This window comes from Mustela lutreola, chromosome 1 (genome assembly GCF_030435805.1).
Source record: "Mustela lutreola isolate mMusLut2 chromosome 1, mMusLut2.pri, whole genome shotgun sequence".
Classification (NCBI taxonomy): Eukaryota; Metazoa; Chordata; class Mammalia; order Carnivora; family Mustelidae; genus Mustela; species Mustela lutreola.
The window spans coordinates 36,536,878-36,548,521 of record NC_081290.1 but is presented as its reverse complement, the minus strand read 5'-3'; positions in this window follow the sequence as shown (position 1 = coordinate 36,548,521).

The window sequence follows — 11,644 nt, the reverse complement described above, 5'->3', positions numbered from 1 at the left end:
GAGGGGAGGGCATCAGGAACCAGATATGAGAGGGACCTTAGGCACTGGGGCTAGTAGGGCCCGCCAGCCATTGTGGGTTGGTTTCCTGGTGATGAGCTGGACAGTGTAGAGTAGTTGAGGTGGGATTAGTGACGGGAGAAAATGAAGCAGGGAAAAGACCAAGAATCCCAACACTGGAGTTTGCGAATGGAACACTGCTGGCCTGTTCCCACAGGGGAGACGGGTCTTGAGACAGAACCTTCAATGCCAGCTCACCCTTCACTTACTCCAAGCGAAGAAATCAGACTTAGGAGAAACCTGTCTGTGAGGAAACCCTAGCTCCAAAATGTTGCTCCCCTGAGGATGAGGTCATCATTCCCAGATCCGCATCAAAGCCCTATGGACTGAGGTACCCTGATACAAAGCTCCAAGAACATTCACAGAAACTGGAGGGAGGCATGTGGAAAGTTCTCTGAAAGTTCCATGAGGCAGAACCACCAGGTATATTCTTAGGATCATTTGACCTAAGAGAGACTCTAGGGGTTTACTTAAAAGAGATGATCTAAAAATATTGAGCAAGCAGTTAAAAAAAAATCGAAATTCAAATAAAAATATATATTTCAAGGCTCTTTCTAGAAATCAGACAACTGGAAGGACACAGTCTGCGTTCTTACAGTAACTGAATTGAGTTGCTGTGGTTGAGAAGAAGTCCTCACCTTAGGAAGTGCCCGTGAGGGATCTCTGCAGTCCTCACCACCGCCTATTGCCTTCTGGACACCAGGATTTTCCTGACACTCACTGCGCCTCCTTCCTTTACATCTGCCGCCTGCTTCTGGAATCCCTACTGTAGCCCAACATTTCCTCCAGTTGAGGAAGAAATGGAAGGCCACAGAGGGGATCCATCTTGGCCAAGATGAGGTAAATTAGGACTTGAACCCAGGACTTTTCCCACCCAACCCAACCCAACCACCATGAAACCACGCTCTCCTGACTCCAGTCTACTGGCGTCCCTTACTATCTTTGGAATGTTGCAAGGACTCCCGGCAATAGGAACCAGAAAGGGAATGTGAAGGTGATGGTGATAAGATTTTTTTTTTTTTTTAACAGTAAGAGACTGTGACTTGGAGAGGAAAAAAATGTCCCCAGTCACAAAGGTCAAGGAAGCAAAAATGTGGAAGGGAAAGAGGAAGGAAATTCAAGTAGCCCCAGAGTTGGAGCTCTCAGAAGCACCAAAATCCCCCCAGACTTGGAAACCGACTTGTTACAGAAAGCCTTGCTTAGTTTGGAGTCCGGGGACTATTAACATTGAGAAACTTTAGAAATTGCAAATATTGTTTGTAGGTGAAAGATAAAAACACACTTGGATGGGGAAAGGGGAAGTTCTATTTTTGAAAGGGACACTGAGCGGGAATAAATACTGTCATAAAATAAGACCTTGGTACAGGCAGCCTGCTTCAAACGCCGAAAAAGCAACTTTATTTGCATTATCTTAAGTGTTCGGAAAAGCTTCTAATTGTTCTATGGCCAAAGGGGTCTGTTCTCCGTTTTGCTCTCCTGATGGCATCTTGTGATCTCAGAGAGATGCTCCAACTCCAGGAAGCCACTGGGAAGGTCTCAGACCGAGTATCCATGAGAATAGATGATGTTGGTTGAAAAGTGGTTTTACTTTGTATATGGGTGTTTTTTCGTTTTTGTTTTTGTTTTTTTTGGGGGGGGTTGTTTTGTTTGTTTGTTTGTTTTTTGTTACTTTGTTTCTAGCAAGTGTTTGTAGAAATTAGCTCCTCCAGTACAGGAGTCTTCCCCCTTGCTAGTTAGTCCTGGTCTTTATTGAGCTCTGAAGGGTGTTTGAGGCAGGCAGTGCTCTCCACCCCCTAACCCCCTGGGGGATAATGCAGACTCTGAACTTTGTGGTCCCTGCGCTCCCAGAGTGCTGACTCACTAAGGCTGGATACGCTGTAACATTTCCACAATTTCTAGCAAATTTTACTTCTCCTAATACTACTTTTTATTTTATTTATTTATTTTTTAAAAAGATTTTGTTTATTTATTCGACAGACAGAGATCACAAGCAGGCAGAGAGGCAGGCAGAGAGAGAGAGGAAGGGAAGCAGGCTCCCTGCTGAGCAGATGCGGACCCATCGAGGGGATCGATCCCAGGACCCTGGGATCATGACCTGAGCCAAAGGCAGAGGCTTAACCCACTGAACCACCTAGGCACCCCTCTTAATACTACTTTTTAGTTGACCTGTAACATGGCCCAGGCAGTGAGCCTCGAGTACACGGCCCTCCAAAAATGCCGTGCTGTGTGTGAATGTCTTACAATTAGCAAGACTTGAATTTACGTAGGCGTGCAGAAATGATCTTGAAACTTTTCCCTGCTCCCGTAACCTGTTTTTACACAAAGTCAGCCTTGGGTGGACTTGTGAACTTACTGTGTGGGGTAGGTTTTAAAACGAGTATTTTCTTCTTTTTCGAGTTTACTATTTTTTATCAGGATCAATGTTGAATTTTATTGAATGCTTTTCTGCATCTAGTAAGATATTAATATCAGGAGATATTTTTCTTTTGATCTGTTATATAGTCAATTAATTCTTTTCTATTATCCTTTTATGATGTGTATGTGGATTCAGCTTGATGGTATTTATAATTTTGGCAGCATATTCATGAGTATAATTATCCTGTTGTTTTCCTTTTCCAAACTGACCTTGGTTGTTGGTACAGGTTATGGCAGCCTCGTAAGGTAGAAGGAGTCCTGCATTTTTCTTTCTTTCTCTTTTTTTAAGATTATCTCACACTGGGTTGTTTTTTTTTTTTCCTTCCTTTCTTTCTTTTTAAGATTTATTTATTTATTTATTTATTTATACACAGGGAGAGAACACAGGCAGTGGGAGAGGGAGAAGCAGACTCCTTGCTATGCAGGGAGCCCATGCAGGACTTGATCCCAGGACCCCGGGATCATGACTCGAGCCGAAGGCACATGCTTAATGACTGAGCCACCCAGGCGTCCCTTTCTTTTTCTTTTTTAAAGATTTTATCTATTTATTTGAAAGGCAGAGAGAGACAGAGAGAGCGCACAAGAAGGGGGAAGGGCGGAGGGAGAGGGAGAAGCAGACTCCCCGATGAGCAGAGAGCCTCATGGGATCTGGGATCATGACCGGAGCTGAAGGCAGAGGCTTAACCGACTGAGCCCCCCCAGGCGCCCCTTCTGTTTGTTTACCCTGAAAAGTCAGGGGAGCGAAGCTGGGGAGAGATAAGGAATAGGAAGAAAGGTAGGTATAAAACACATCGTCCCCCACAGCCTGTCTCTAGAGCTCTGAGACATTGTGAGTGCTACTCCACATAGCGGAAGGAGCCATTCTAGACCAACTTCACAGGGCAGACTCTCCCTGAAGAGGAAGCAAAAAAAAAAAAAAAAAAAAAAAAAAAAAAAAAAAAAATCAAAGGCCGTTCATTTTTTTTTTTTTTTTCCAATTAAACTTTTAGGGAACAAACACTTAGTTTCTTTATATATACATGAATCAAATTTTTCATAAATGTGAACATATTCTGTAGTTCTTTTTTTGTTCTTGTCATTTTCCTTGTTTTTGATTTTCCTCTCCTGAGCTCTTCCTCATTCATCACCCATGGATCTCAGCCTCCAGCAAATAAAACATATTATAGCCCAGGATGTATTTGTCTAGCTTTTTCTCCATGCACATGTAATCATACCAACGACGATCCGCCATTATTTATTCTACAAGAATGGGTTCATATTATGCACACTTGAGTTTTTCATTCAGTAATGCCTCATGGAAATCCCTCAAAACCAACCGATACAGCTCTAATTTATTCTCTTAATGGTTATAAAAATCTCCTTTTGTGAGAATATACATAATTTATGGGATCATTCCCTTACTGATGGGCATTATTTCCAGGTTTGTCACTACAAACAAGGCTACAATAAATATTCTTGTAAACATGTCCTTTGTATCAGTAGTTTTATGTTTATGGGATGGATTCCCAGGAGTGAAATTGGAGGGGAGAAGGGTATGTGATATTTATTACATTTTAATAGACATTGTCAGATTATTTCCAAGAGGCTGTGACAATTTACATTTCTATCACAGGACAGGAGAGTGCCCTTCTCACTGCATCCTCTAGTTTTTACTCCATTTGTAGTCACTTGATGCTTTCAATTTAAAAACATTTTGGCATATAATGGGAGTAAAGCGATATCTCATTGTAGCATAAATTTGCATTTCCCAACCATAATTAATTTAAATAGTGTTGCTATTTGGATTAGCTCTTTCCTGAATTGTCTCTTTATTATTTGCGGGGGTGGAGGGTATTTTTCTGAGTCTTTTTTTTTCTTCTTTTTTTGCCAGTTTGTCAATGCCCTTTTTGTCTTATAGGTATTAATCTTTGGTCTGATCTATGTATTATATTGTATCCCAAATCTTATTTTTCTATTAGTTTTATTTGTGGCGCTTTTTTTTTTAAAGATCTTATTTATTTATTTGACAGACAGAGATCACAAGTAGGTAGAGAAGCAGGCAGAGAGAGAGGAGGAAGCAGGCTCCCTGCTGAGCAGATGCGGACCCATCGAGGGGCTCGATCCCAGGACCCTGGGATCATGATCTGAGCCAAAGGCAGAGGCTTTAACCCACTGTGCCACCCAGGCGCCCCTGTGGCAGTTTTTTTTCGGTTTTTTTTTTTTTTTTTTTGACCCACAAATGCATAAGGATGTTTACATAGTAAAATGTGTTTATCTTTTATTTTTGATGTCTTTCTGGTTTCCAGTCTCAGTTTGAAAGGTATTTGTCAACTTTAGGGTTATAGGTCAGAGCAAAGAGGTCCCAGGGCCATTGGGTGAGAGGTATTTACTCCAAGATTCCCCAGCCTGGATAGGGGATAATGAAGTGAAGAAGTTTTGCTTATGACTGGGTAGACTCAGTTCTCACAATGGCGAGAGAATCTGCTTCTGGCTAATGGACCAACCAGTGAGAATGAACCAGTGAGATAATATTACACCTGGGACCCATCCCATTTTCAGGGACAGCTTATGTCACTACAGACTGACTTGGAGCCCAAGGTGAGAACTGACGGAGAGGGGAGTAGACTGACAAGGAAGTGCCTTCCCTTTCCTCACAAACAGGGTAGGACTTGAGAGATGAGAAGTCCACGTGTGGGTGAGGAAGTGAAAGCTCAGAGAGGGCTGGGATTGGCCCAAGGCCACACAGCTTGTTTAGAGGCAGAGCTGGAACTTATTTATTTTATCTATTATCTATCTATCTATCTATTTTTTCTCACCGTAGCTCATACCCTCCCCAATGTCCATCATGCAGCCACTCTAACCTTCCTACCCACCTCCCCTCCAGCAACCCTCAGTTCATTTCTTGAGATTAAGAGTCTCTATGGTTTCTCTCTCTCTCTGGTTTCACCTTGTTTCATTCCCCCCCCTTCCCCTATGATCCTCTGTCTTATTTCTCAAATTCCTCATCTCAGTGAAATCATATGATAATTGTTTTTTTCTGATTGACTTATCTGGCTCAGCATAATACCCTCTAGTTCCATCCACATCATCACAAATGGCAAGATTTCATTTCTTTTGATGGCTGCATAGTATTCCATTGTATATAGATACCACATCTTCTTTATCCATTCATCTGCTGATGGACATCTAGGTTCTTTCCATAGTTTGCCTATTGTGGACATTGCTGCTATAAACATTCGGGTGTACATGCCCTTTTGGATCACTGCATTAATATCTTTGGGTAAATACCCAGTGGTGCGATTGCTGGGGCATAGGGTAGCTCTATTTTCAACTTTCTGAGGAACCTCCATGCTGATTTCCAGAGTGGCTGCACCAGCTTGCATTCCCATGACAGTGTAGGAGGATTCCCCTTTGCGGAGCTGGAACTGAAGTTCGGTCTGCTAACTCAAAGGCCTGTGCTTTTCCCAGATTCCATAGACTCAACTCTTGGTAGAATTTTGGTCATAACCATACAGTGTCGTTGAAAGCTAACTGTGGGCCAGGCACTGTTCTGAGCACCTAGCATGCACTGTCCTATTTCGCCATCATAAAAGTCTAGGAGAGGGGACCTCATATGTCCTCAAGGAGAGAACTGAGGCATAGAGAAAATGAAATACTTCATCCAAGGTTACATGGTTAAAAATTGGCAGGGCTCCAATTCAAACTGAGGGTAACTCCAATAACCTATACTGTTAGGTAAGCTTATGTTACACAGCCTTTTGACAGAAGTTCCCCACCTCTCTTCCTCTCTTTTGCTTTCTCTCCTTTGTAAAACTGATTAGTGTACATATTTATTCTGTTTGCTTCTCTGCTTTCCAGCAGATCACTTTTAAGGTTGTTTTTCTGCCACTGTAGTGAGTTCAGCTGAGTAGAGTTCGTTGGGGGATTGTTCCTTGGCCAGGCCTTGGTTACCGATGGAGTAATTGACTTCATGAAGTGTATTTGTTGATGTTCTAGTTTACAAAGACAAAGCAAACAAAAGGGACGAGTTGGAGAGGAGCGACCACGGAGATTCAGTTTTCCTTCTATCTCCACATGGGGTTTGCTGGGCTCCCCAAGGTTCTCCCAGACCACCATGGTTTACCACAGATTATTCAGAGTCGATGAGGGTGCCAGTCATAAGCTGTGCTGGTTCTTGCTCAAGAGTAAGGAGAAAAATCTAGAATACAAGATAGGGACGGCCGAGGTTTTCCCACTCTCCGTTGTCATGCTCACTTTGCTGAAGGTGGTAGGAAAGTCTTTTCTTCTAGTAGAGTCAACAAATATTTTTTAAGCCTGTGCTGGGTGCAGAGCAAGGCGCCAGGCGTTGTGGAGACTCCAAATACCCTGGCTTTAGTCCGTGCCCAATATCCTTAGGGAGGCAGATACGGATCCTCTTTGACTTAAAATTGATAGCATGAAGCATCCTACTCAGGGTCAGATCCAAATACACAGGAAGTGCAGGAGAGAGGTGAGTTTTCAGTGGGAGTCTGGGAAGTCATTCTAGCGTGATGTACTAATAAAAACACCACTCTATTTGAACAGACGGATTTGTGGGAGGTGTGGGGAGGACACACAGGTGGTGTTTTTATTCAGGAGTTCAGAGACCTGGGCTCTGGCCCCACGTCTAATGTCCTTACCAGTTGTGTGACCTCACCCAAGTCACTTAATCTCTCTGATTAAATTTCTTCATCTCTAATGTGGGGACATTAAAAAGTACCTACCTAGTAGGTTTGTTTGGAGGGTTTTAGCCCAGTATTTGTTTGGCCCATCAGAGGCTCTCAGTGAATGCTTGAAAAGAAGTGTGTGGGCACCGAGCACTCATGGGTGTGTGCTGGAAGAGCGTTCGCAGGTGGGCAGGTGGGGAAGGGCTAAAGGTGACTGGGTGTGGACGGGTGGGGATGACAAAATTGGGGGAGGATGATGGGGTGAGAGATAAGACTAGAAAGCTACATAAGAATCAAAGAGTGGAAACTCTTAGATTTTACTCTGCTGGAGACAGAGCTCACCCTGTTTTTGATCTGGTGATTAGAAAGTGCCCTCAGGTCATGGAAGAAATGACCAGACCTTGTGGTTGTAGACTCAAATATTTACTCAGTGTCTATTTAGAGCAACAGATTGTACTGTGCCTGAAGCTATACCCCTACCCCATCCTTCTCTTTGTCTTAAAGACTGTCCTGCCCCCCTACCCCCCAACTCCCCCACCCCCGTGCTTGGAGACCTAGAGGACAAAGGTGATTTGAGCTTGGGCAGGGGTGGGGGGTGGGGAACAACCCTAAATCATGTCTCATCCACTCACATCCTCCAAACCAGCTCCTTCCGCGTTTCTTCATACAGGCTCCAAAACATAATGGGGTTAGAGGGAGAGGCTTACAAGGTCAGCCAAAGATGTCAAGCCACATGAGATCTGATTCCATGGAACCGTTTTTTCTTCCCTGGAACAACAGTCTGCAAGATGGTAAAGAAGGCGGAGGAGCCAATAAATCGGGCACAGAGGGGCCTTCCTGCTGCCAACCCATCCTCTGGAGAATGGAATCCTGAGGGCAGATTTAGGGACTGAAATCCAAAGCTGGGGAACTGCCAAAGCGCCCCGCCTGGGCCTGCCAAGTTCAGGGGGAACTTCTGCAAACTTTCTTTGCAACACTTACAGTCAGCTGTTGTGGTGGTGGCAATGCTGTCCCCACGGAGGGAATTATTGACTATGGGGTTGGAGGGGAACTAGACTAGGCCGGGGTATTTATTTAGCTCACGAAGCTTAACCACCAATGTTAGACCCATGACTCCGGCAATCTTTTCTAATTAAAAAGCTGCTGGGAGCTGATTTGTCCCCCCTGGCCCCCCCCCCACATTCCTTTATTACTGTTCTTTGGAAGAAAGTCTAAGAGCTGAGCCTATCGTGGGAGTTGATTTCAAGTCAATGATTAATGGCACGATCATACGTGTTTTCTTTCTGAATTAACCCATGTGACCCATGGCATTTGCCCCTCGTGTTAACCATTAGACACAGAAACGAGTCCTGTATTTATCTGGGTGGTGGAATCCTGGGGCCGGTTGTCTCACTTTGTAGTGAGAGGACTCTGCAAAGGGCAGGCCTTTTCCGGAGGCGTGGGGCTGGGAGGCCTGCCTCCTGTGCCTCTGAGCCCTGCCTCCTGTCCCTCTGGAGGAAGGAGTTCTGTTGGCCTCTGTTTGCTCCGCACGCCACTGAGGCTTGTCACCGTGGGACCTTTCAGTGCTTCGTGTAAAAGTCCCTTGATGATGGATTGCTAACCAAATCTAGACCCAGCCCAGGCCGTTGTGTACTTCGAATGAATCAGGCCTCTTTCTTTAAAAATGTCTGCTTTTCTTACAGCAAACTGAGAGTTTTTACTCTTCGAACTCTTTCCGTACTTAATGGGAAAAGAGGCCGTCTGTAGAGGTGCTCTTGCCAAGAGATTAGTTTTAGGTAAAGTCAGCTTAAATTTCAGCAAGAAAAGGAAAAGTCTGATTTTCAGTTTCTGTGCTGCCCCTCCTCCTGCCAGGAACCGTGTTGAGCCCAGCACCCCTCACACCTCCTGCCTTCATTGCATTGCCTGAAATTGTGTGTATGTGTGGTTTTTGGTTTGTTAAGGGCTTGTGATGCCATGGAGGGGTAGGGAGGCGGGATGGGAGCTGTTTAGTTCATACTTTTCTGGCTTTGGAGAGAATCACCTGCACTTTATTTGTTCCCTTAATAAGAATCGCGTGGGTATATGGCGAGGGAGAGAGAAAGACAGCAACAGAGAGCCAGAGCCAGAGAGAGAGAATGTTGGTGGGGGTAGGATGTAGTTTAAGGACTTTGTTTTATTTAATTACTTCAATTTGTTGCAAGTGTTGTTGTTCAATTAGTTTATTTTTAAAGACTTATTCATTAGAAAGAGAGAAAAAAATGAGCAGGGGGAGGGGCAAAGGCAGAGGAGAGGGAGAGAGAGAATCCCACGCAGACTCCCTGTTGAGCGTAGAACCCCACATGCGGCTCTACCTCATCATCCTGAGAGCATGACCGGAGCTGAAATCAAGAGCAGGATGCCCAGCCGACTGAGCCACCCAGACCCCCGATTTTTAATTTATTTTGAGATTAAATAACATTAAATGAGGATGTGGCTTTTTTCTGTTTATTGAAAGAAAGCATGCATGAGTGAATGAATCCTGGAGTCTATCTGACATGTAACATTGTGCCAATTTTAGGTATATAACTTGCTGACTTGATACATTTAATGTCTTGTATGATGATTGCCACTGTAGCCATCATTAGCACCTCTATCACTTTACATAATTACCGTCTCTTTTTTTGTGGTGGAAATAATTAAGATCTAATCTCTCTGCCAGTTATTGTCTAGATTCACTATCCTGTGCCCTGGGTCTCCAGGACAGATTTATCTACTAGCGGTGAGTTTGTACCCTAAATAACAAGGCACATACAACCAAGAAAGCATGAATTTTAAAAGTCTGGGAAAAGTAAGTATAAAGTCTTCTGATACACACTTGGATCGCACCTAGATGGCTCTCCTCTCCGTCCGTCTTCTCTAAAGGCAAATGGGGAAAGGCACTCATTTCTCAAAGCCCAGCCCGCTGGGCATCCCTCTCAGAAGTCTGCCCTGATCACCCCTGCTAGGAATCTTCCCTCTTCTACAAACCCTCCTGCACTTTGTCGAAGTGTCTCTTAAACCTGTTTCCGATTGCAGTTCCGTTTCTGAAGGCTGTTCTGGCATCGCTGCCGTGCCTAATGCGGGTTTTGTGTAGAGGTAAGCAGGCACCTGAGGGTATCGATTCAAAAAATATTTACAATGTAAACAAAGGGATGATCTGGAAATTCTGAGAAAAAGAAAAGGATCAGGTAGTTAGATGGATAAGAGGAGACATCTCAGGTACCCGCCTGCCACAGAGCCACACCCCACGGTCACAGTGTCACAGGAAGCTAGGAATGCGTTTACCCAGGAGGAGGAAGTGAGAGAACAATCAGCAAGGTCCCCGGTGACCGGCGACCGGGCCTGGGAGGGGGCAGGCTTCCTCTGTCCCTGGGACTCTCGATGGCCTGTCCTTTCACTCTTCTGGCTTCATGTATTTGATTTATTCGGGGGTCCTCGAAGCCAGATGTCCTGTCTTTGGATCCTGACTCAAGTTTTTAATTTATCTACATTTTCTTCTGAAAACCTGCCGTGGACAAAGCCTTGGAACCCTACCGCGGGCTGTGTCCTGCTGCTCCCTGAATGTGTCCCTCGCCCTGTAGCGCAGTCCTCTGGAGCTAGACGCAGGGGCCAGGGACACACTTTCTGTATCCCTTTTGTATCATGGGAATGCCGGATTCCTATTTCCAGCTGCCTATCTAATATTTTCTGGTGGCTGTCTGGTTGGCAGCTTAGGGTTGATGTGTCCAAACCATACCCTTGACCTTGCGCAGTGCACACCTGCTTTTCCCCTAGCTGCCGTGCTCCCCAAGATGTCAGATCCAGTCCTCAGCTGTTCAGCCAGTTATCTGGCAGTTCTCTGGATGCTTCTCTTGCCTTCCAACTCCATATCCAGTGCCTCAGCAGTACTGCGGATATAGCCCTAATTCACCCAGGCACCTCTCCCCACCCCCACTGTGGCTTCGAGCCGCTGCCATCTTATGCGCAGCTCCTTGTAATGGCATCTGAGTTACCTGTTTCTGTCCTTGTCCTGCCTTCATGACGTCTTCTCAGCAGGCAGAACGATGGCCAAATCTGTCATTCCCTGCTCTGTATCTTCCAGGGGTTTCCTTAATCTTCTAGGATGAAATGAGAAGCCCTTCCTGCCGCCTTCAAACTCTGACATGATGGCCCTCTCCCCCTTCTTCATTCCATCCCCTTTCATTCTCACCTCCACACAGACCTTGCTGCTTCTGAAATGTGCTGTGTGCCTGCTTCAGGTCCCCTCTACACCTAGAATGTTCTTCCTCCAACTGTTCAAATCATGTCATCAGAGAGGACATCCTGATACTTACTCTCTCTCCCAAACAGCAGACCTCTCTCATCACCGTCTGTTCCCTGCTCTTCCTGAATTTCCGTAGTCCTAGAGTTTGTCAAGGTTGTTATTTTACCACCCATGTGAGTAAATGCTCTGTGAAAGCAGTGACTTTCTTTTGTTTGCTTGACCTAGCACCGTGCCTAGACCTGGGAGGTACTCATTAAATCTTGGCTGA